The following is a 24,230-nucleotide window of genomic DNA, read 5'->3' on the forward strand; positions in this document are numbered from 1 at the left end:
CCAAAATGACACAGAAATGAACAACTATAGGTCCCCGTACGACATGTTTCTTAACTTTGTTTGCTTGTTTCTTTAAGCATGTTTCTCGTACTATCACGTATACATGGAGTACATTCACATTGGTTTGTATTTCACAATTTTTGAGTTAGCATTTCATTTAAAGTAAGACTAAGCCTTGCACTACGGATGTTGCATATTTAGTTGTAGGTTTACACAATATTAAATCAAAAACGAAATAATGAAGTAATTAGTAAAAATTAATTGCATTACTGATTTAAGGTAAAAAAAAAAACGAGTGACCGGTGAAAAAAAATGTTCTTCCAATTCTTGAACCAATGCATACAAACATCATTAATTTAGTCTTCTTTGCACGAATTTATCATTTTTTTCGTGTAAATTTCGTATAATCGTTAAATTTTTTTTTCAATAGGTCAGTGTTGTTGTGAAAATATGGCAGGTAATTAAAGTTCGTGTTTTGAAGTCGAAGTTTAACGATTGTCACGCTGTTTGTCAACAATCGACAAAAAAGCATGGAAATTGAGCACGTGTTTAACATGTAAATTCAGATAATAGTTTTTTTAAGTACATCCATGCGTATTGTGATCACAGGATTTTTACGAGATGGGTCACACTGAGGTCACTTTGCATACGGAAAATATGTCGGGGGAATTGCTTCCTGGAAGGAAGCAATTAAAATAAAGTAAACTTCTTCTAAACATGAAAAATTAAAGATTTATTCAGAAAAAAGTATAAGTACATAAGTTTTACAATGAAAGTTATAAAAAAACGTATGCATTTTTTTTTTAGGTTTCTTATGACTTTAAAGTTACTGTTAAAAAACATGTTTACTAATTATGTTTCTTTAAGATCCTGCCTCGAGCTCTAATTAATTTTATGTTTTATGATTAACAATAGCAATCAATATACTGGACAATTGATCTGTCAAATTAATTACTACGACGACATTTTTAAAATAAAACATAAGGATTAATGGATTTCAATACAAATTCATATCAAGTCTATCAAAATTGAAAAAAAGTCCGGTTAACCGATTTGCGTTTTTGGTATTCGGTATTGGGTCGTTCGACCGGTAACCATTAACAACACTAGTTATTATATAACAAATGTATTTTTATGTAAATGAATAAATGCCTTTTATTTATTTACTCCTATTTATATATTAGGAATTAAGCCTAATGCCTGCAAAAAGTTATCAGGATTTTAGCTTACAGCCTAGGATTTAAGACGTCATTTAGGCAATAGACTTAGGCGTTAGCTTGTTGTCAGGGATTTAAGCTTAATGCCTAATTTCACTTATTGCCGCTAACATTTCAACTTGTATGACAATCGATGAAATTAGTTAAGGAAATTTTAACATTGGGGAATTAAGCAGCATCCGGGAGTCATAAAACATCTAAATGCATTTTTTTTATCATTATCTGTTTTGAACTAATGCATCGTAAGCTTACAATTGTTTGGTCCTGGTGAAGTTGAATCTAGAAAATTAAAGCACGACGGAAATTAAATGTCGTTTTCATTTCATTTGACTATCGTGATTATACAGAACATGAATTTCCTCTGTGAAATGACCAGATGGATAGAGCACGTCTTATACCAAATGATAAGGTGATAAAATGTCGAGGGACACACACTTTGTACAACTGGTCAGCCTGAACAACACAAAATGAAACTTACTCTGTGTTTAGGATTACTTGCATGTATCATTGGTGAGTTCTCAAAACATACAATTGCTTTGAATGAAAGTACAAAAGTCATTCTTTACTTTTCGTTAATAAAAGAAAGATACGTAAAAACTGCTCGATATACGCAATATTTGAATGAAAAAGTTTGTCTTAAAAATTGCATTGCAGTAAATGTTGAAATGTAATTGATCATGGTTGACTATGATTATGTTGGATATAATCAATAAAGTTTTGACCGAATCTCGTTCATTGTATGACAATGACTCCACCTCTCATCTAAAAAGTTTGAAATAAAACGACCATAGGGTTATAGTTTTCCTAATGCTTTTTACAATCGTTTGTTCTGAGTAGAAGTTAATAAAAACTTTAGAGCATTTTGAGCTTTTGATTTTGACATTTAATAAAAGACGTTTTGAATTTTCCTTTGAGTTCGGTATTTTTTGCTACTTGATTTTTTGTTGGAATTTCAAGTATTTTCTTTTGCTTTGGTGTTTACAGTACTACACTTTAAGCCCAATAAATAGCATCAAAATGATGTTGGATCATTCTTTTTATCAGCTACATCACTTAGAAAACATTAAATTCTAATATGAAAAACATTTGTTACTTCAATCATACGTTTAATACAAGAATAAGAATATGTGGCATGAATGCCAATGAAAAAGCTCTCCGCGAGATACCAATTGCCACAGACGACTATAAGTCACCGTACAGCCTTCAAAAAATAGTAAAATAATAGTTAAAACACAACACTCATTTTGACATGACTATAAATTTTCTGTTTTCTCATAGGCTAAAAACATATGAAATCCTCTTTGATAAGACGAAATATTCAACGCGGCAAAAATAACGAGAGGTTAATATAAGGTTTGAAACATCTCCCTTGTACCTAATTTAGATATTCCAAGGCAACGTTGATGACGTATTTTTTAAAAAGACGTAAAGTAAATTCACGTTTATTTTTTCTTTTCTTGTTGTCGGCATATTTCTTCTTCTCTTCTTCTTCTTTTTTTATTTTTTTGGTGATGTATTTGTTTTTAGTAAATTTTAATGAATATTTCAATTTAGGAAAATTCGCAACTGCAAAAGCAGTACTATTTAAATGTGGTATACAACAGGAGGCAATTTTAAAAGTATTTTGAGCAAATACTAGAAAATTGGAGAATGATAAAAAGTCATATAATAAAGTTCTACGAGGGACAATATTCCCCAATATTCATGCAATAACCCTTTTATTGTATAGCAATATAATATTTGAAAGTAAAAATTGGTTTAAACTAAGATTTTGTCATTGATGACGTCATGTATTTTGAAGATTTATTGCACTAGTGCAATATTAGAATTTATTGCACGCTAACTTTTGGTTACTTTCTGTTGGAAATATTATATTGCTATACAATAAATCATTTTATTGGCCTATGTGATTATCATATCTCTGGGTTGATAAATCATTGTGTCAACCTCATCAAAAACAATAATTGTATAATATTTATAATTGTGATAATCAAGTTAATTACAAATATAAACAAGTCATAAAAATTAAAACATTAGAGAAAGACAAATTAAAATTTCAATATTTTTTAAATGTGTAGTGAAAATATAACATCACACACTTCCTTCGCCCTTTTTATATTTGATTTCCATGATTAGTTATAAAAATGTAAACAAAAACAAAATTTTAATTAATTTCATATTCTTCTCTTCTTCTTTTTTTGTGGCGTATTTGTTTTTAGTAAATTTAAATGAATATAAACAAGTCATAAAAATTAAAACATTATAGAAAGACAAATTAAAATTTCAATATTTCTTAAATGTGTAGTGAAAATATAACATCACACACTTCCTTCGCCCTTTTTATATTTGATTTCCATGATTAGTTATAAAAATGTAAACAAAAACAAAATTTTAATTAATTTCATATTCTTCTCTTCTTCTTTTTTTGTGGCGTATTTGTTTTTAATTAATTTAAATGAATATAAACAAGTCATAAAAATTAAAACATTATAGAAAGACAAATTAAAATTTCAATATTTTTTAAATGTGTAGTGAAAATATAACATCACACACTTCCTTCGCCCTTTTTATATTTGATTTCCATGATTAGTTATAAAAATGTAAACAAAAACAAAATTTTAATTAATTTCATATTCTTCTCTTCTTCTTTTTTGTGTCGTATTTGTTTTTAGTAAAAAAAATTATCAACTTAGGAAAATTCGCCATTGCAAAAGCAGTACTATTTACATGTTGTATAAAACAGGAAGCAGTTTTAAAAGTATTTGAGCAAATACTAGAAAATTGGAGAAGGATAAAGAGTCATATAATAAAACAATTGTTGACTTTTGATTTCATTTGATACAATGATTTATCTACGCCATCCATATGACATTCACCCTCGGCCTTTGGCATGCTAAAATAAACAAAATTTAAATTAATTTCATAGTCCCTGTCCTGGAGTGGTAATATCAGAAACTAGACGTATTGTGTAGTATCATCTCTACTGTTAAAAAACTCAGTTGTTTTAAAAATCTAGATATAAGAAGATGTGGTATGAGTGCCAATGGGACAACTTTCCATCCAAGTCATAACTTGTAAAAGTAAACCATTATAGGTCAAAGTACGGTCTTCAACACGGAGCTTCGGTTTACACCGAACAGCAAGCTATGAAGGGCCTAAAATCTCTTTTCATTTTTGCTGCAAAGGGATACTTTACCAGGTTTACATAGCACCCTCTTGAATCTGTATGTTAAGTAATATTGTCTGTCCCTTTATTAGCATGAGATGACAACTTTAGTTAACTTTTTATAATTGAGAAATGATGCGAAAATTTCACTCTGATGTGTTTAAATGTAAGACTGTAAAGTGGGTTATCTAAGAATAATTTGAAACGAATATATTATAAAGATGCATTTTAGTATACCACATTTATCACACAATATTATTCTTTTCATCATTGCTGCGAGAGGATACTTTACCATGTTTACATATAGCACTCACTTGAATGCGTTGAATATTGATATTTTGATGATCTATTAAAATTTGAAGCTGTCTTTTTCCAACTTTCTAATGTTATGATTATTCTTGCTTTAGGGTGTATTAGCTGCTGTAATGTAGCAAGTGAATGTACTATCACATGTTCTGCTGGACAACACATGGCGTGCATCAATCATAAGTGTGAATGTCATGGAGATCACGGTAATAATATTGTAGTTTAGTTTTTAATTCTTGTCGAGAATTTTCTGTCCTTGGGCGTTTTATGCTGTCCAAAATTGTACTTATAAGAAAAATATTGTTTACATGTGTTTGGTATCAAAACCAATATGAATATATTCACCGAATATTATAATACTTATCAGAAAACTCATCATATGGCCATGGACCAATGTATTGTGATTGCCATAAATTAAAATGAAACGAAAAACGTCAGTCATGTTTTATATTTTACCAGTGATATGTGGGTGGAAAGATTTTATTTTCGCGTTTCTCCTATGCATTACACTAACATATGATGAGCGCAGCAGTTGTTTTTTTTTAACACTTGATCGCATTCTTTCTACAAGTAAATTGTGGTTATATAAATATCATTTAGTTGTCATTGACATGTACGTATAATATATGGGTGTTTTTCAATAAAAAGGTATTTTCTTGTCCCAGCCACTTTAAAAAAACCTGTTTGATCTTTACAAGTAATTTTTGTGCAGTCAGTACATTGAATTAGATTTAACATTTTTAAGCAAAGAAGCAGTATATTTTGTAGAGGGATTGATAAGGTATTGATTCCTGAATGGTCAAAAACAACAAAAATGGCATGTCCCTAGACCGCCTGTTCAACATTCATACTCTAAAAAATCGTAAAAAATGTAGTTATTTTTACTTGATATAAGGTCTTTAATAATTCAAAAGTATGTTTAGAGCCAACATATTTTAATAAACAGCTTTTAACATAGGATGTTTAATTTCAGAAGGTGTGTCCCTGACAAAATGTCCACTACGAAACGAAGTCATTCAAATTTGCTAAAAAAAACAGTTTAATAAAATCAATGTAATTTTGTTTGCAAAAGATATAAACATTAGGGTCTTACAAAAGAAGTGATGCTTTTGTAACGGCAGTTAAATTGTTGGTAAGAAAAATTAAGCACATCAAATGGACCGGAGTGATACCGTATTTTTGTAAATGTCCACTACGAAACGGGCCAAATCTCCTTCAGTATCTGGTTTTAAAATTATGAAAAAAATGTCAGTGTACAGCGTAATGCATGCTTTGATGAATACAATCAGTCTTGTTACTATTGTAATATAGGGATTGTGGACACTACCACTACCATGCAGTCTTTTTTTTTTACTCTTTTTTTCAATTATATTCGTGCAAAACAAATAACAAGGGTTAGTTTCATGTAATTTTTAGTATGTTTTTATTAACATAGAATAGGGTTGATGTCAACTACGAAACTTTTTGTCCACTACGAAACGGTTTTGTCAACTACGAAACGCATCAAAATGTCCCCTACGTAACATGAGTTGTACCTTCATATTTGAAGTACTGTCTAATCTTTATCGATACAAAATGGTTCTTCAATTTAGAAAAAAATTAGATCTTTTCAGTATATAAAGTAAACAAACGGGAATGTCTACAGGAGACATTTAAAATTGCAATAAGATGTGTGGTTAGAAGCAGTTTCGTAGTGGACAAATGTCCCCTACGAAACAGTACACAAATTATGAAAAAAAATATCATTTTAAAGAGTATTTAAGATTTCACTTTTTGTTTACAAACAGGTCTATAATATAGGTATTCAAAATAACTCTTGAAATAAAATTTTAGACAAGTTGATTTTTCCATTTTTTTTAGGTATGAAAGTCACGCTTTTATTGAAAACGCCCATATATGCTTCGTCGATGATGTTATATCCTAAACGTATTCCAACCCTTGCATCTTATGACAGTGCTTGATTGTTATTTAAAATAAAACTATACTGTACACAAAAGAAAAATTATATATACGACTAAAAAGTGTACAAAACAACACCATTATTATACAAAGGAAGCAATACATACATGTACAAATACCAGTAAATATTTGTATTTCGAATACTAGTAACAGATATCTTCATCGGTATGATGTAAAATGAATCACGTCATTCTTATATTACTAAAACCAATCCTGACAGGACATCAAATTGAAAACCGGACCACGCTTGTATAATTGTTAAATTTAAAAGTTGGAGTAGGTAAAGTATTTACAACGCGACTGCCTAGATATGCATAAAAAGAGAAATAATGTGTAAAAGTGGACGAAAGTTATAACAGAAACTGCGTATACATACATGTACATCTTAAATGGTAGTATAATGCTAACTCTATCATTAGGCGAATTTTAAGCAAACTGTTAAAATCTTAATTGTTTAATTTACAGAACTAGACTGTTCCGATAAATCACAATGTGGAAATCTGAACTGTGATAAATACCATTCAGCCCACTGTGTCGACGCACATTGCAAATGTCAATTTGAATGGCATCATGGTAATTAAATGGTAAGTGGATTATTTGCTGTAAAATTATAGAAATTATGTACCTGTGCACCTGATGACAAAACAAATGTTTGGGTGACATATAGTTGGCAATGAGACAAGGTCAACCATCCTTTTAAGGACAAACATGAGTAATTACAGGAAGGCAGTGGCTATTTGACCGGCACCGGCAAAATAGTAATTTGCTATTTAGCCGGCACTGAATAAAACTGTTCATTGACATGATTAGTAGAGCATAAAAAATCTTAATTATAATTTTAAAATCATTTTATCACAATCATGACAATATCAAGCATTAAAAATACAGTACAATCAAAAATAAAATATTGAAGATGTTCATAAGTAAATAATTTATAACTTTATGATATTAATTAAAAGCATGAAAACACATTTGTATATACATTATAAAATATATTTTTTTTTAATATTTATAAAAAGTTGATTTTCAAATCTGTGTAAAATCTATGGTTAAATATCCTGCCGTGTGATAAAAATAGTATTATGTAAAACCAAGGATTTGTATAGTAACTATATAGTGACTATACAAATCCTTGGTAAAACTACATCATAAAACAGACATGACAGACCGGTCACAATATTAAAAGTTGTTTGCTATAAATTTCAAATGGAATCATGATTTAACATTTGCAATTGTTACAAAACCAATTCTTTGCCTTTGGAAGTTGTTTTAGTCTAGCCCAAATTTTGCCACTCCAAACAGACACTACACATTACACTGGCTTCTTTTGTATCTGCATTATAAAAAAATTATGTTACATATGAAGATAGAATTTTTCTTCTCTTTAAACACGCTCTTAATAGCTTCCCACGCATCTTTTTGACAATACTTTTTGATTAAATCAATATTTATAATTGAGTCCAAACAAGAGGCAGTTAAAAGTTCAGGTCTTGCTGAATCAACTTGTTCCTCTGTTATTGAAATGTTGTTATTTACAGATTTGTTTGCTAAATCGCTTTAAACAAACCAGTCTAATATAAAAAAAAATCCCATTTCTTTGTAACTTTTCTTATGAAATGGTACACAATTGCTGTTTTTACCATATGGTTTTTACGGGTACACTTTTTTGGAAGACTGATCGATGACAGTTCGCCCATGACAGTTTGGGTCAAACCTTTTGGCCTTCCAGGTTTCTTGATATTTGGTGGAAGTAATATGTGCGAAACATGCCACCCACAACAATTGGAATCCAGTGGGGTTCTTCTTGTTGAGCTGTATCTCGTTCTTCTTCTTGCGAAACTAGTTTTCGTGAATTTTCACATATATATTAGATTTGCCCTAAGTCATATACAGGTACATAATGTTTTTTTCTAAAGGAGAGTTTAATTTTAAGAATATATTGAAGTTGAAAGTTAAAAGTTTAAGTGTTTATATGAGTAACAGTAACAAAAGTTTTTAAATATAAAATTTTGATCATTTTAATTACAGTGAGATATAGTTATTATCAGAGCCGGCTAAATAGCAAATTTGCTATTTTGCCAGTGCCGGTCAAATAGCCACTGCCTTACAGGAAACCATGCGGCCTCAAAACAGATAAAACAAAATCCATGCCGTATCTGTAATTTATACAAGGACACGGGGACGACTAAATATGCCTTTCAGGATGTACATCCATGATGAGCCAACATTTTCTAGAATTAAAATTGTTTTTCTTAACCTAGCTTTTGAGATTATATGACTATTAGAAAGTACCAGTAGTTGATGAAGTAAAAATCATATGGTTTTGCACATCTTTTTTTGCTACAGCCATTTGAAATTACCCAATTTTTAATGATTTATCATTTTGAACATAATTACAGTTTCACAAATACCTTTTTTATACTTTCTATATTCTCTTTTCTTTTTTCAGAATTAAACAGCTGACGTAACTTGTTTGAAAACATAAATAAAAATTGTATGAAGAAAATATTGTTTCTGTCTCTGTTAAAGAATGATGAAAGGATAGTCAGCAGTCAACATGTCAATATTTTTTAGTCAGCCAATTGATAACATGTTGCCTCGTGTTGAATATGAAATCAAAAATTGATAGAATGAAATTCAAAACAGTGTGGCTGTGGCCATTGATTGACACATTAAAATCATCCATTGACTGGGACAATTTAGGTGAACGTTTGTATGTAACGATCACTGCTCACTATGTACTTTTTAAAGAAACTTAAACTATGGGGTCACCAAAGGTTTTCAACACCTTAATAAAGTAATTCGAAAAATTAATCAGAAATAACACGATGTTTTGATTTATAACAATTATATAAATCAAAACATAAAGGTTATTCCTGATTAATTTTTGAATTATTTTATAATAAAAGGCGTTAAGAAACCTTTGGTGACCCCACAGTTTAAATGTCTATCGTAGGTACTTCGTGAACAGTGGTCATTACAGACAAACGTTCACGTAAATTGTCCCAGTCAATGGATGAATTTAATGTGTCAATCAATGGCCACAGCCACACTGTTTTGAATTTCATTCTAATTTAGGTTCAAATACAGGCAACAGTAGTTCACGTATACCGCTGTTCGAAATTCATTAATCGATTTTGAAAAAAAAATCGGTTACAAACAAAAACCGAGGAAAACACATCAAATACCAGGGAACAACGAAACAACAGAAACACTAAAGTGAAACAAAAACCAAACGACAACGCAACACACACAGAAACGAACTACAAGATAACCATAGACAGGACATTTTAAGAAAAATGGTGGGTTGTGGCTAGCCAAACCTTCCGCTTTTATGGCCATGTTACATATAACACTAAAATAACAACATTACATGACAGGATTACAATAAAAATAAATGGAACAACAAATAGTACAGGGAAACACACATACAATAGAACATTACGATATGCTACTAGCTATTAAAGGTACCAAGCTTATGATTTAATACGCCAGACGCGTGTTTCGTCTATATAAGACTCATCAGTAACGCTCAGGTCAAAATAGTAAAGAAAATCAAACAAAGATGAAGCGTTTTTGAAATGCAATGATATATAACAAACAATTACAAAAAATCAAACAGACACACATACATGAATAATGAAATACGAAATTGTTATGAAATATACAATTTTCAAAACAGGTAAAAGTTACAAATTCATATACGACATGTATCAAGTATTGGCATCAACAATATCATAAGTTTGAGTAAGTGTGTGAAAATTATTATGCATATAAAAAACACACAGCTTCTAAATGTTCCATCAAGTAATTTTTTAAATCTTTTTTGAATAAGCTTGTACTTGAGGTTGATTTTTTCAGGGATATTGGTAAGTTATTCCATAAAATAGATCCTGAATATATAAAAGATTTCTTAGAAAGCTCTGTTTTGGTTTTTGGAACTTGTAAATTTTTGCAAGAGGCATTTCTCAAGCAATATTGGTTTATTTCTGGCATTTCTTTAAATTTTTCAGTGTGATATACCGGGGTTTCATTCTTAAGGCATTTATGCATCAAAATTGATTTGTGGTATGAGATTCTGTTTTCTACTGTCATCCATCAAAGCTGTTTAAACAGTGATAAAATGGATACATAATTGTAATGATAAGACACATGTTTTACCTTTTTGGGAGGGACCAGATACAAATTTGATGAAAGCTCCATTATAGTTTTTGAAGAAATATACCGAAAACAAAAGCATAAAAAAGTGGTATCGCCTCCGTTATGTTTAATGGTTCTAAAAAAAAACACAGTATAAAGACTCAAAATCGACCCTTCTGCCAACTACGTGGTTTATGAATACAAAACGTGTATGTAATTTATCTATGAAGCACTAAAATTAAATACGATCCATGTAAACCTATTCGCACCGTAGCAATATCTTCGAATACGATTTCTATCGGTAATGCACCTGTTCTAAGTCGGGAACCTGATGTTTAGTGGCTGTCGCTAGTCAATGTGGTTCATAAGTGTTACTCGTTTTTATAGAGATAAGACCTTTTGTTTTCCTATTTGAATGAGAAGTCATTTTTGGGGGCCCTTTATAGCTTGCTGTTCGGTGTAAGTCGTGTTGAAAGCCGTACTTTAACCTATAATGGTTGGTTTACTTTTACAAATTGTCACTTGAATGGAGCGTTATTTCATTTACACCCATACCACATCTTCTTATAGCTAATGATGCACCATAACCTTGGTTTAAGTGTCACCATCGAAGGCAATGTAACCTATGCCATAAGCAACGTTAAAAGAGATTGTCCGAAAGTTCGACCAAATCTGTTGTGTATGTTTTGAGTTCTGTTTTGTACATTCTGATTTTGCATTACAGTGTGTTTTGGCAATTGAGCGGTTTTGAAATTAAAGCGTTAAATGTTCTTTTTCTGTAGTCGATTCTTTTGCATTTCAATTTATGGGAAACACTTATGGCATGAACCCTTACAGAAACTACTCTTGATTATTGTGACACAAGTGGAACGTTTTCATATTAAATAGTTTTAGGAAGGCGCAACTTTAAATGCCAGCTTACTAAGCCAATCCTACATAAAGTGTTTGTCTAAAATAAAATAATAAGTTCAGATGGAATATTTTAGGGTCCATATTGTTTTCTGCTGAAAATATGTTTATTGGTGATTTATCTAAACAATGCTTACATTAATTATCTTGCGTCATTTTCATATCCATTTTTTCTTTGCAAATATTACAAAATTTAAAACAATTAGACAATTGTTAATTTTAAAACTACGAATACAATTCATAACTTTAACATTTTTTGTTATATCCAGCAAGAGGTGGAGGATTTAGAACGTAGTTTTCATTAATATCTAAACTGAATTATAGCTGGGTTTTTTTTAAATTATTTTTTTACTTTCTAAATTAGCTGAAAGTTCATATTCTATGCCCAGTTCTACAAATATCTGTACCCATTCATACCTGCAAAAGGATCATACTGAATTTTAAAAGAAGAGTTTTCATTTACAGTAAGCCTGTTTAGAATATTGTTTTGATCAGATTTTTCATTTTCATCTAAGCCCAAGGAACCATAAATATGACTGTATCATCATCAGCTGTCTGAAGCGTGAATCCTGGTAAACCGGGATTCATCGGCGGAAGGGTAAACGAATTATGTAAGATGGTTAACTAATAGTTGTGTGTCACAATCGGATACTTTTTATTCGAACTATCGCAGCTACCACGTTCTTAAAGATGCCATATTGTGTCGAGGAGCTGATAGTTGATTTATCAGATCGTAATTATGTGTTTTTCATAATAGAAACAATAGTTCTATCTACGTTTAAATACCATAATCATGCGAATGACAAGATTAAGAAAAATCCTGGTCTGATATAAACAGAAAAGGAAAACAGAAATTGAGACAATGAAATTCATGGTATACTAGTATAATACATTGTTGACTAAAACATCCGTTGTTTACACAAAAGACCGTTGGATGTTATATATACCTAATTCACCCAGTTAATGGCAATAATAACATGAAAGTATAAATAAGATATTTATTATCAAAATGTATCGTTAACATTCTTTGGTTATTCTTTATTCATCTTCCTACAAAAGAGGGAAAAAAAATGTTTATTAATAATAGTTACAAATGTTCCAAGTTTCTAAGTTTCATGGAGAATAAGTTAGTTTATTTTCTTTTGTTCACTGTGTGAATTGCCATACGACGTGTCACGGTATTTATATATCCAACATCAAAAATGTGGTGCACATTAGCGGGTTATTTCAAAGTGTTCACGGATTCTTTTTGTTATTTCAAATAGACAGAAAAAATATTACAGTCATTCCTTAAATTTTAATTCTTTTAATTACAAGTTATATAAGAATGCCGGATTTTGATTGGTTGGTAGCTAGTGTATTATTCGCATATCCTAACATATTTTCCTCATTTCAAACGAACTGGTCTTTTTTTCCCCACTGCCGGAAAATGCCTCAAATTCACCTCTATGCCGTGGTATTTTGAATATTCCCTTTTTACCCTCACTAGCCTATTCACGCCGAAAAATATGACATTATAAAATAAAGCCATCGCGAACGCCTATAAGTACATGTAAAATTCCCGCGGTACTATGATAGTATCTACTTATCCTCAAAATTTAAACAAATTAATGGATTACAGCTTACAAATTAAAAAAAAATAATTTTCCCTTCACCTGTACAGAAAGTTTTGATCAAAATCTGTTCGGTGTGATTACACAGATATATCCTGTTATGGAGGGTATTTTGTAGAAATACCAGTCTTTTGGACCAAATTTCACTTGCCTAGCGGCTCGGAAAATTTCACCGTCCCTTGACTGGTATTTTTTGCAAATACCCCTCCATAGGATGATAGTTCTGTTAAAAACTCCATTTTAAACCAGAGTATATATTGAAAAACGTTGATGACGTCACGGTCACTCAGTACAAGTTGGGGTTTTTTTTTGTAACAAGAATCCATTTCGGCTCGGCACAAAAAAATATACGATTTTTTTTCATGTAATTAGGTACGGTTTAACGTTTAGTCAGATGTTTGGACTCAATGGTTTTTTATCCGAAGATACAGGGTAAAATATTTTGCAAAATAACGCCCATTTTTCTTTACATATAAAGGTCATTTACCAAAATATAAGCAGATTCTCGATTTTTTTTTTTCGATTTGAGACCCAAATAATACCAATGCAAACATTATTATAAAAGTCCGAGTCAGCCTTTTCCCGCTATTTTGGTTTTCTTCTTCACATATAGATATCACGAAAAGGAGTCCTATAACCAATCAATATGTTTAAAGCTTATTTAGTTTCTTTTAAAACAATTGCTATTCTGACTTAAATTATAGTATTGATTTTACATTTTAGATTTTTTAATTTCATCTAAGTACATCCTTAAAATCCTTTTGCATTATATATGTTGTGTACAAGTTATCATTTTGTACAAATTATAATTTGTATTTTGACTTTGTACAAATTATAATTTGTACAAATCGTGCCTGTACAAATTACAATTTGTACAAAATTTGACCAAAATTCACTTATAACTTGTACAACAATTTTAAATATGAATTTTGGTGAAAAATGCATTGATTCACATGATAGAATTGTAATTAACTGACCACACACTAAACTTAATTAACAAAATACACCGTTTTTTCACAACTACAAAAGGCAGATTGATCTTCGAAATTTTTGAGAGAAAAAAGTAAACAAATAGGATTTTTATACAAATTTTTAATACATAAACTACTTTTTCTTTAAAAAAAGAAGAGATCATTCAATAGTACTGCTTGATTAGTTCTTATCGTTATTTTGAGGATTTTTGTTTTATTTAGAAAGTTTGCAAAAACGATTATAGTTGTAAAATTTGATATTTTGTATCGTGAAAGATCGTGCATAGCATTTTGATGATCGTGAAAAGGATCTCAAAAGATATGTTGCCACTTATTCGTTATTTCAAAAATTCCATGAAAACAATCAAATCTTTCTTTAAACAAGTTATAGTTTATATTTGTAATTGGTACCTCAAAAGATTGGATTTATATGACTTGTTCAGCTTCACTTTTGTTTGTGAAAAGATTGATGGTTCAATGCCATTGGGTCTGATGATTTTATAATACTACACCAACTATAAAATAAAAGTCTGTCTGTCTGTTCTGCATATGTTTAACGTTGTTTTTTCAAGCTTAGATTGTCTCAACTGATTTCCGTTAAGTTTGATATTTATAAAACAAAGATCCTTGTTGAAAAAAACATTGATAAAAAAACGGCAGAAAAACAACTGACATATTCCTGACTTTAGCATAGTCATATTCCTTAACCAAATGGGGTGTTTAATCTCGCTTTCTTTCTTGGATATTTATTTGTCTAAAAGTCCAACTGAAGCAGTGAAATACACATGTTTATTCACAGCAACGGTTCTTGAGCTTCAACGTTCGCTATGTGAAGCAGTTAAAATGCCAGTAAAACAGGTCGTCATCGATTTGGGAGTCAAAAGATGGTTTGTAATACCTGATTCCATAAATCACTAGATCAACTGCTCAAACGAATGATAAAGAAATAATGTTTGATTTTGTAACTTAGGTGTACTGTGTGGTCATTTAATAGCATTTCAATAATGTGTATCGATGTTTTTTTCACCAAAATCCATATGATAAATAATTGTACAAGTTATAAGTGAATTTTTGTCCATTTTTGTACAAATTGTAATTTGTACAAGCACTTTTTGTACAAATTACAATTTGTACAAAGTCAAAATACAAATTATAATTTGTACAATATTTTTGTACAAATTATAATTTGTACAAAATGATAACTTGTACACAACATATACATGCAAGTTATAAACGTACCGGTGCTACATGTAGCTCTGACGGATTTTGTTTTAAAAAGAGACAGCAGTTTAACGGTATTCAAATCAGAGGAAACAAATCAAGGTAACAACAAAAACCCTCAGGAAGTCACATGACCGGTCGTGTTCACAGGATCAGCATCCCTGCTAAAGAAGTCAGTCCAGTTTCAAAATGCTCGAGACTAATATAAAAAAGCAAAATATACTCCGTATTTTCTGAAAACATCGTGTTTCATATTTGAGGAAACATTGTACAATTATATATAAAAAAAAAGAAAGTTACAAATAATATGTAGGTAAGAAAGTAATGCATTAACTACTATTTCTACAATAATGTATATAGTAAATATGTCTATAGAAAAAGCTACTCATTATAGATACCTTAATCCTTCTTCCAGCAATCACATCGACCATCGATACAATGAGGTGAGTAATCATGGCGACATTGATGTGATCGACAGTCATCTTTGGATGAGCATCCTCCCTCTGGAATATTGAGATTAATCATTTATCACTACCAAATTAATGTTTTACAAAGACTGTCCAATGGACATCAGTATTGACAGAAACATTGATAATGTTCGAGTCCCACGGATTACACTATCAATGGGAATCCATTTAATTCTGCTGTGTCAACGGTGATAAATACATTGCATTTTTATAATTCCATATGCAAATTTTACCATGTTACAATTAAATTTCATATCTTCGGTTATCTATTATTGACCAGCCAAAACCGGTTCTTTAACGATCGAGTCGGTTTTGGCTGGTCAACAATAGATACAAGTTGCTTTCTTTAAAAAAAGAAATGCAATCGTAAACCCAAATGCTTGTTTGGTATTAAATATTAGATAATTGTTTACTTAAGATGTATTGTTTTATATAATTATTGTGGTATAAGCATTGATTGTTTACTTAATGAAATTACAATTCAATGTGGATTGATATATTTTCGCTAAAGCTGTGATCACACATTCACGATTTTACTGCCGTCCTTGACAGGACCATTCCCAATTAAAATTTGTCAAAAGTCTGATCAAGATCCTGTGAATCGTGGAAGGAAATTCAAACTTTAATTAATTAATCACGACAACAATCAGATATTGTTCAGGAAGCGTTGATATTCAACCGTTTCCAAGAGAATTTTTTCACGATAATCCCGTTCTCAATCCGACAGAGATCAGACAGTGACCAGACAGTGAACCGACGCTGACAGAAGTTATCCGTTCGAAAACTGTCGACATACTCGGGATGATCAGGTACTGTCGGAACGGAATTCTATCACGATCCTCTCTATCTCATTGCAAACGTCTTTGTCTGGTCTCAGTCGTATTGTATTCTGTAATTGTCGGGACTCTGAGGTGGGTATCATTGGCGAATTTCGTATTAATAACAGGACTGTTCCGGAACGATTTCGGCAAAGACGGTTTGAAATCGACTAGATCTGGATGCAATCTGGACTCAATCGGCAGAAAAACATCAATGAAAAATTTCTCCATATCATTCCCGTTCCACAGGACACCGTCCAGAAAACACAGAACAATGTTAGAATTTTTATCCGATACAGCAGAATCTGTCACGACATAGTCACGCTTGTCATCCGGCTAGACAAAGTCGGCTGAGTTTCCCCGAATGTTACGGGACGCACCTAAATGTCGGGGTGCTTCGCCGAACTATCAAGACCATTCCCGACCCGTAGCCTATCTGTTACGAATTTAAACGACTGCGTTCAGACAATGATAGGACATTCCAGATAATTGAGGATAGTAATCCGACTTTTTCACTTTTCGTGTCTTATTGCTGTCTGATCTCAAACGGGAGCAATAATCGCAATGTGTGATCCCAGCATTTAGGAATCATTGCCCACGACCAAGGAATATTTGTTTCTTCTCTCTCCCGAAAGACAATATGCTGAGTCAACCACTGGATGTTCCATTTTAAGGTGCTGGTTTTTTATAAGAGTTATTTTTTTAGGCTAAAGTTCAATTACAAATGTGAAGAAATGTAATTAATTGATGATTACTTGTGTTCAAGAAATGCAGTACGTGCACCTGTTAATAGCTGTGTTGGTTTTTTTATTTTATAAAATTTGATATGTTCATGGTTATTTGAACAATGGCTTGATATTGATCATTATTAATATCTTTACACCTGCTCTGCAAGATTTTGGTGATGCTTAGGGTAGTAAGCATTTGCAATTTTAAGTTGCGAAAAGTACTAAAATTTTACAATCTTTTATATCAGTTTATATTAAATTTTGGCATTTAATTTTTTTTTTAATTAATCATCAGAATATTTCATCGAATGCACAAGTATTTGGAAAATAAACAAAAATCAAAAAGTCAATTAATTAATTAAGTGTAGGTTGAATAATCATCGTTATTTCAGGAAATTAATTTAATGTAAAAATTTCTGTAATTACTTAAACAAATGCCTAATTTCACTTATTGCAGCTTAAATTTAATTAGTTATCAAAGGTACCAGGATTATAATTTAGTACGCCAGACGCGCGTTTCGTCTACATAAGACTCATCAGTGACGCTCATATCAAAATATTTATAAAGCCAAACAATTACAAAGTTGAAGAGCATTGAGGATCCAAAATTCCAAAAAGTTGTGCCAAATACGGCTAAGGAAGTCTATGCCTGGAATAAGAAAATCCTTAGTGTTTCAAAAAGTTTAAACTTTTGTAAACAGGAAATTTATAAAAATGACCACATTATTGATATTCATGTCAACACCGAAGTGTTGACTACTGGGCTGGTGATACCCTCGGGGACGAAACGTCCACCAGCAGTGGCATCGACCCAGTGGTGTAAATAGTTAAAAGTGTAATTCGGCCATTTTATTTTGTATTCAGATGTTCATCAATAACAATGCTTGAGCAAACATTCATACAAACAAAGCAAAGCAATGAAATTGACTCTTAGTTGACAACTAATGGCTATATAGAATATTATAACTCACTGCGTCCTTGTATCACACATACAAACACTTACATCTATTTATCACTATAGTCATTACGTCTTTAAAATTCAAATGACTAGGGTAACTACTTAGGATAAATATCGAATTAATATTGAAATCACTTACGGGTATTAAGACGGCATTCACAGTTATGGGTTATACAGGCCACGTGACTATCTGCAGCACATGTCATAGAACATTCACCTGCTGTATTACAGCAATGTCCGATGCCTATTAACAAAAAATGTAAATTACTACATACAGAGGTAGAAGCTAACCTTTATATCAAATCTTTATGTTTGTATAACAAATACTAACAAGAGGCTCATAAGAACCTGAATATTTTAATTAGTAAAGTTTTGTCATTTTTTATTAAATCTTACATTTAATTTATTGCAATCAGTTATGATTTTTGTAGATCTGTTATAGTTGATCATTTTTTGAGTGCATAGTTTGTACTAAATAACTATTATTATATTTTTAAAGAGAATTGAAAAAAATAGTCAAATAAATTATCTTTAAAAGTATAAGTGAAATATATTATGGATTTTTTGCATATCCTGGTGATCATTTGTGCTGTTTTACAGTTGTTATTCAATATTTGTTTTTAAATAAGTGGCACAAAAACACGAAAAACGTCAAAAACCGCCATTTTGACTCTTTTTAGTACCTATTTTGCTGTTCATTTTTGCTGCCAACGACATTGTCGATCAAAACTTAAACTCATTTAATTGATTTGTTTTCCGTTTAGTTAAAAGGAAAGTGGGTATAATTATTCATGATCTAATGAGTCCTATAGGACTTAAACAAAATCTGGAGCCTGTGATTCCGTTGGTGTCGTTTGTTACTGTTTGTCGTGTTAGCTTTCCTTTTATCAATTTGTATATAAATAAGGCCGTTAGTTTTCACATTTCAACTGTCATGTCAGGGTCTTTTGTAGCTTGCTAAACGGTATGAGATTTGCATGCTCATTTGAAGTCGTAAGGTTACCTTTAGTTTCTATCTTCTACTTTTTTTTTAATCTCCGATGGAAAGTTATCTCATTGACAATCATACCACATCACCATATTTTGAATAAATTTTAATGACAATTTACCGTTTGGACAATCAATTTAAAACGGTTTGACTCTACTTACAAACCAAACAGGCAAAGATGGCAAGACAGTAAACAAACTTCATTTTCTTCTCTAATCCTTGTTTCAAGACAACAGTAATGATAATATCTATACATTAACAACTTATGTAGAATGTTTACATCTGGAGATTTCCCATCATGACGATAATAACAGAAGGTCAAACGTGATAAGTTCATCAAGCATTATATACTATGTTCCGAATCATACTATGGCCTCAAAGAAGGTCAAACGTTAGAAGCATTATATGCTATAATCAGGGTACTCAATTGATAATACATCGAGAAAACTATCAGTTAATGAGGAGTGGTTCAAGTATTGAGAAAACACGGGTTGGGTTGAGGGGATGCTTTAGGTTACGGAATGCAAAATATTAATGATCCAGGCGAAAACAGTCAAAATAATGCGTCGGAAAATATAAAATATAAATCATCATATCAAACAGCAAGGTCGATGATGAACTACTAGGCTAAATTATTTTTTTTAGCTGCAATCATTAATAATGTGTTTGGTTTAAAAAAAAAAAAAAATGTGTCCGACGACCCCTCCTGCAACCCAGCATGGCTAGAAATAGAACAAAGGGTAAAAAATACAAGTTATCATTATTTTAAAAACCGTTATGAATAAAGAAAATCTGATATATGCAAACATGTTCAGAACGTTGAGCTCTGCTTATTGTACATTTACGCGTCCATGCGAAAATCCAAACGTATCTTATACTAGTATTTCAATGTTACAGTTGAAGATGTTTACAGAAAAAAAGTCTTGGTGGTAAAACCCTGTTAATTACAATTTAATAGATTGAAGGGAAACATTGCGGATAATATATATATAATTTTAAAGAAAATTCGTACCAGGGTTTTGTGCTGTGTATGCTTAATTATCATTTGTACTATACATAATTGGATCTAGACTACCATGATCAGTGTATATAAAGTGCGAATCCAGCTAGTTAAGTTTCGCTATCATATGCGAGTATGTCTATTGTAGAATAAAGGATCATGGGGAAACTGTATTTGTTTACGTTTAGAAAATACCAAAATAATTGATTTGAAGTTAAGTTTCAACATATTTTCATTGTGATATGTCTTTTTAATGTACACGCATAGCATTAAAGTTCAAATAAGTGTTAAAAAAGCAACATAATATAGCATATCGATTATTGAAAGCGATCCATTTTAACTATAGATGAGATGAATTATCAGTATTAATTTAGTGCATTCATTTCTGATATAGAATTTTCGAAGATGCGAGGAATTTTTACTGTAGATTAATGTGATAAATGGACTTGCAACAAATGAAAAAACTAAGGTGATGACGTCAGTATTTATAATCTTTTCAAATTGAAATACAAACTCCTCATTCATTCTTCATTAAATATATAGCTATTCAAACTTGTAACAAAAACGCCCCTCAAAATGTAATATAGTATTCTTAAATTTACATTTTTCCTCGATTTTAACAAAAGACCTCTTTTTTTTAAATATTTTTTTTGCAGTTGAAGATTGATATGGCGGAGTTTAAGTGCACTTTTTTTTTTATTTACTTCATTATTTTATTTTTGATCTAATATTGCGTAGACCTACATCTGAATATGCAAGGCCATGTCATACTATAATCGAAATGTCAACTAAAAAAAATGTACTAAAATCAAGGGGAATGTAATTAATGTATACTTGATGCAACTGGCTTAATAATTTCAAAACACCCCACATTATTTTCTGAGCCATCAATAGAAAGAGAAAGAATCATTTTAATTCGGCGAGATCAAGAAGGTTTTTTTTATTTTTTCAATATGAAGATATTACAAACGCTAATTAGCATATATGGTGATATTGGATTATTAAAAGTCAAACTTCGCCAGTATTCCTCACAGACGATCCTTATAACATGTATAATGTGTAAAGGACAAACGTCATTGAAGACTCATGGGTAGCTGTTATCTGCTCTATGGTTGTCTTGTTGTCTCTTTTACATATTCCCTATTTCCATTTTCTCTTTTTTTTTAAATTCATCGTATCATGAAAACGAACATTTGTAGTGTACTATAGGTAAGGCTCTCAAACATGAACTGAAACTTCCGGTTAACCGGTTAATCGGTCGAAAGACTATCCGAGTAACCGGATAGGCAAGATTGTACGATTTGACAACACTTATATTAAGCCCATTATAAATATATTAGAAAAGTAGTGTGTTTTTTTTTATCCCGTTCCGTTTCGGTTTGAGCCATAGATACTGAGATATAAAAAGATATCATATTTGACAATGAGACAACTCTCCATCCGAGTCACAATTTATAAAAGTAGAACCATTGTAGGTCAACATATGGCCTTCGTTCACACTGGACAGCAAGTTATAAAGGGCCCCAGTGTAAAACCGGCTTTCAAACGGGAAAACCAACGATTTAATCTATATCAAGATGTACGACCGTAATTAGTAATGAAGTGTCATGGAAATAGATACATAAAACCAAGGATAAAGATCCCTACAATTTATAAGAAATTAAATGGAATACATTTGAATTAAATGTTATTTCGATTGAATTTATAAGAGTGTTAAATCAAACTTTCCTTCACAAGTTAAACTTTATCAAATCATTCTCTTACTTTATCTATAATTGTTTGAGAAAGTCGGCTAAATTAAGGCTTTAATAGGTAAAAAAAATTTGAAATCCATATAGTGAAAATGCACCGCATATACAATACTAATGAATCGCTCTACAGAGAAAATGAAACGGTATTGTATCTTTATTCGACAGTAAACATGACTCGCATAAAGAAAGCATCATAACGGAATTTAGTTCAATATGAAGAAACTGAATAACAAAACCTGATTTACGTTATACAACTTTAATAATTGTGTTGAAATGCTGCAACAACATCCTACCTGGTAGTTTTAAATCACCTGCACGAACTGTTCGGAAAATGTCCTAAATATTCACCTATTTCGGTATATATTTCACAGCTGGATGGCTTTAGGCGCGATAAAACCCCGTTCGCATCTCTTACATTGTCTTACTAGCATTATTTATTTCTAACTAATATATATTTTAATTAATTTTCTTCATTTTCTTCAAAAATCAAAAAAAAAATTCGTCTGTTTATTTATCATTCTACATCAGAAATTTTTGGCATATACAGTGAAAATGATATTTTAGGATCCGCACTTTACATACACTGATACGGAAGCCCTGGAGTGCCATGCAAAAAAAATCAACTTGTGCGCACAAGTTACCAACTTGCGCGCACAAGTTACCATCTTGCGCGCACAAGTTACTCGTGATCTTATAGACATGCGCTGTTAGTCCTGGTATCTATGATGAGTTTATTTGCTAAAGAGACTACTTTATGGAACGCCGTAGCTGCCGAATACAAACATATGTTTATATACATGAATCCACATACTTTTCAATATCTGCACATGTTTTTTCTATGTATACACATACTTTTCATATATATGAACATAGTTTACTTTATATGCACTTACTTTTTATATATATATGCACATACTTTTCCTACATGCACATTGTTTACCTTATATGAACATACTTTTCTATATATGCACATATATGCACATTTTTTTTATATATCTATTTGCACATAGTTAACCTCATATGCATATACTTTTTTTCTATATATGCACATACTTATTCTTCATATGAATGTACAAAAGTAGTTCTGCATGTGAATACTTTTCTCAGTATATATGAACATAGTTTTTCAACGTGAGAATTACAATTCATATTATGCTTTTCTGTTGTTTTTTTTCAAACTAAACTAAGGGTTCCAATATCATAAAAAGAATGTTTATTAAGAATTTCTTAATGATGTATGCTGTTCAATTAAGCAACTTTTGAAATCATTTTCATAGGTATTGCGCTGTTGTCTTCATCTATAGTCACTTGTTTTAATGCCATAACTTTGTATTTTGTATGAATCGTTTGTATTACATTTTAACACAAGGATTTTTACCACTAATGGCGTGTTGAATTCAGTGGTTTTTGTCCCAACAATTCAGTGATAACGGGTCACAAGTTATATTAATGCATTTAGTTTGGTTTCCGCACTCTGTCGTTAATTTGCCTTATCCAAATTAATGAAATTCACACACAATGTTAATAATCACACAAAGTTAGGCCTAGTTAGAATTTGGGCAGTAATTTTTTGGACCATTATGCCCCTTTATAACATGGAAAATTGAAAATTTTAAGCGGGGGCATTCGTGCTTTCAGACTTTTTTTATACAGGTTTTATGTTTTATTAGTAAAAACATTAGTAAGAGCCGAATGCACTTTGTCGGTGTGGGAATCATCTATAAACAGTGAATGTAAAGTTTCATAGAGTGAGACAAAGGTATTACTGTCCAGCGATGTCGAAAACTATTTCTATAGAGCTTTATATTTTCGGTATTAAGATAGAATACCTGGATGGTTCATACTTTGTTTGTAATAGCCTTATGTTTCGAAGTTTCCGTCTGTCATATGTTCTGTAGTCTTGACCTATTATAAATGGTACAGCGACTGTTTGAACAAAATTATAGTTTTTTTGTCATGTGAACTTCTCTCTTTTTATGAGTGATCAATGTTAAAATTACGTTATTATGTACGTTTCT

The 24,230-nt window shown here is 31.1% G+C and overlaps 2 long non-coding RNA genes across 2 annotated transcripts; one reads left to right on the forward strand and one right to left on the reverse strand.

Annotated features, from left to right (window-relative positions):
* Positions 1 to 1,595: 1,595 nt before the first annotated feature.
* Positions 1,596 to 9,154, forward strand: LOC139498607 (uncharacterized). The gene is made up of 4 exons (XR_011657972.1): positions 1,596 to 1,727; positions 4,791 to 4,895; positions 7,114 to 7,232; positions 9,098 to 9,154. It is a non-coding gene; the product is annotated as an uncharacterized lncRNA (long non-coding RNA).
* Positions 9,155 to 12,681: 3,527 nt separating this feature from the next.
* Positions 12,682 to 19,779, reverse strand: LOC139498621 (uncharacterized). The gene is made up of 4 exons (XR_011657978.1): positions 19,623 to 19,779; positions 18,613 to 18,717; positions 15,901 to 16,005; positions 12,682 to 12,747 (listed from the first exon to the last, which is right to left on the reverse strand). It is a non-coding gene; the product is annotated as an uncharacterized lncRNA (long non-coding RNA).
* Positions 19,780 to 24,230: the final 4,451 nt, after the last annotated feature.

Source organism: Mytilus edulis, chromosome 12 (genome assembly GCF_963676685.1).
Source record: "Mytilus edulis chromosome 12, xbMytEdul2.2, whole genome shotgun sequence".
NCBI lineage: Eukaryota > Metazoa > Mollusca > Bivalvia > Mytilida > Mytilidae > Mytilus > Mytilus edulis.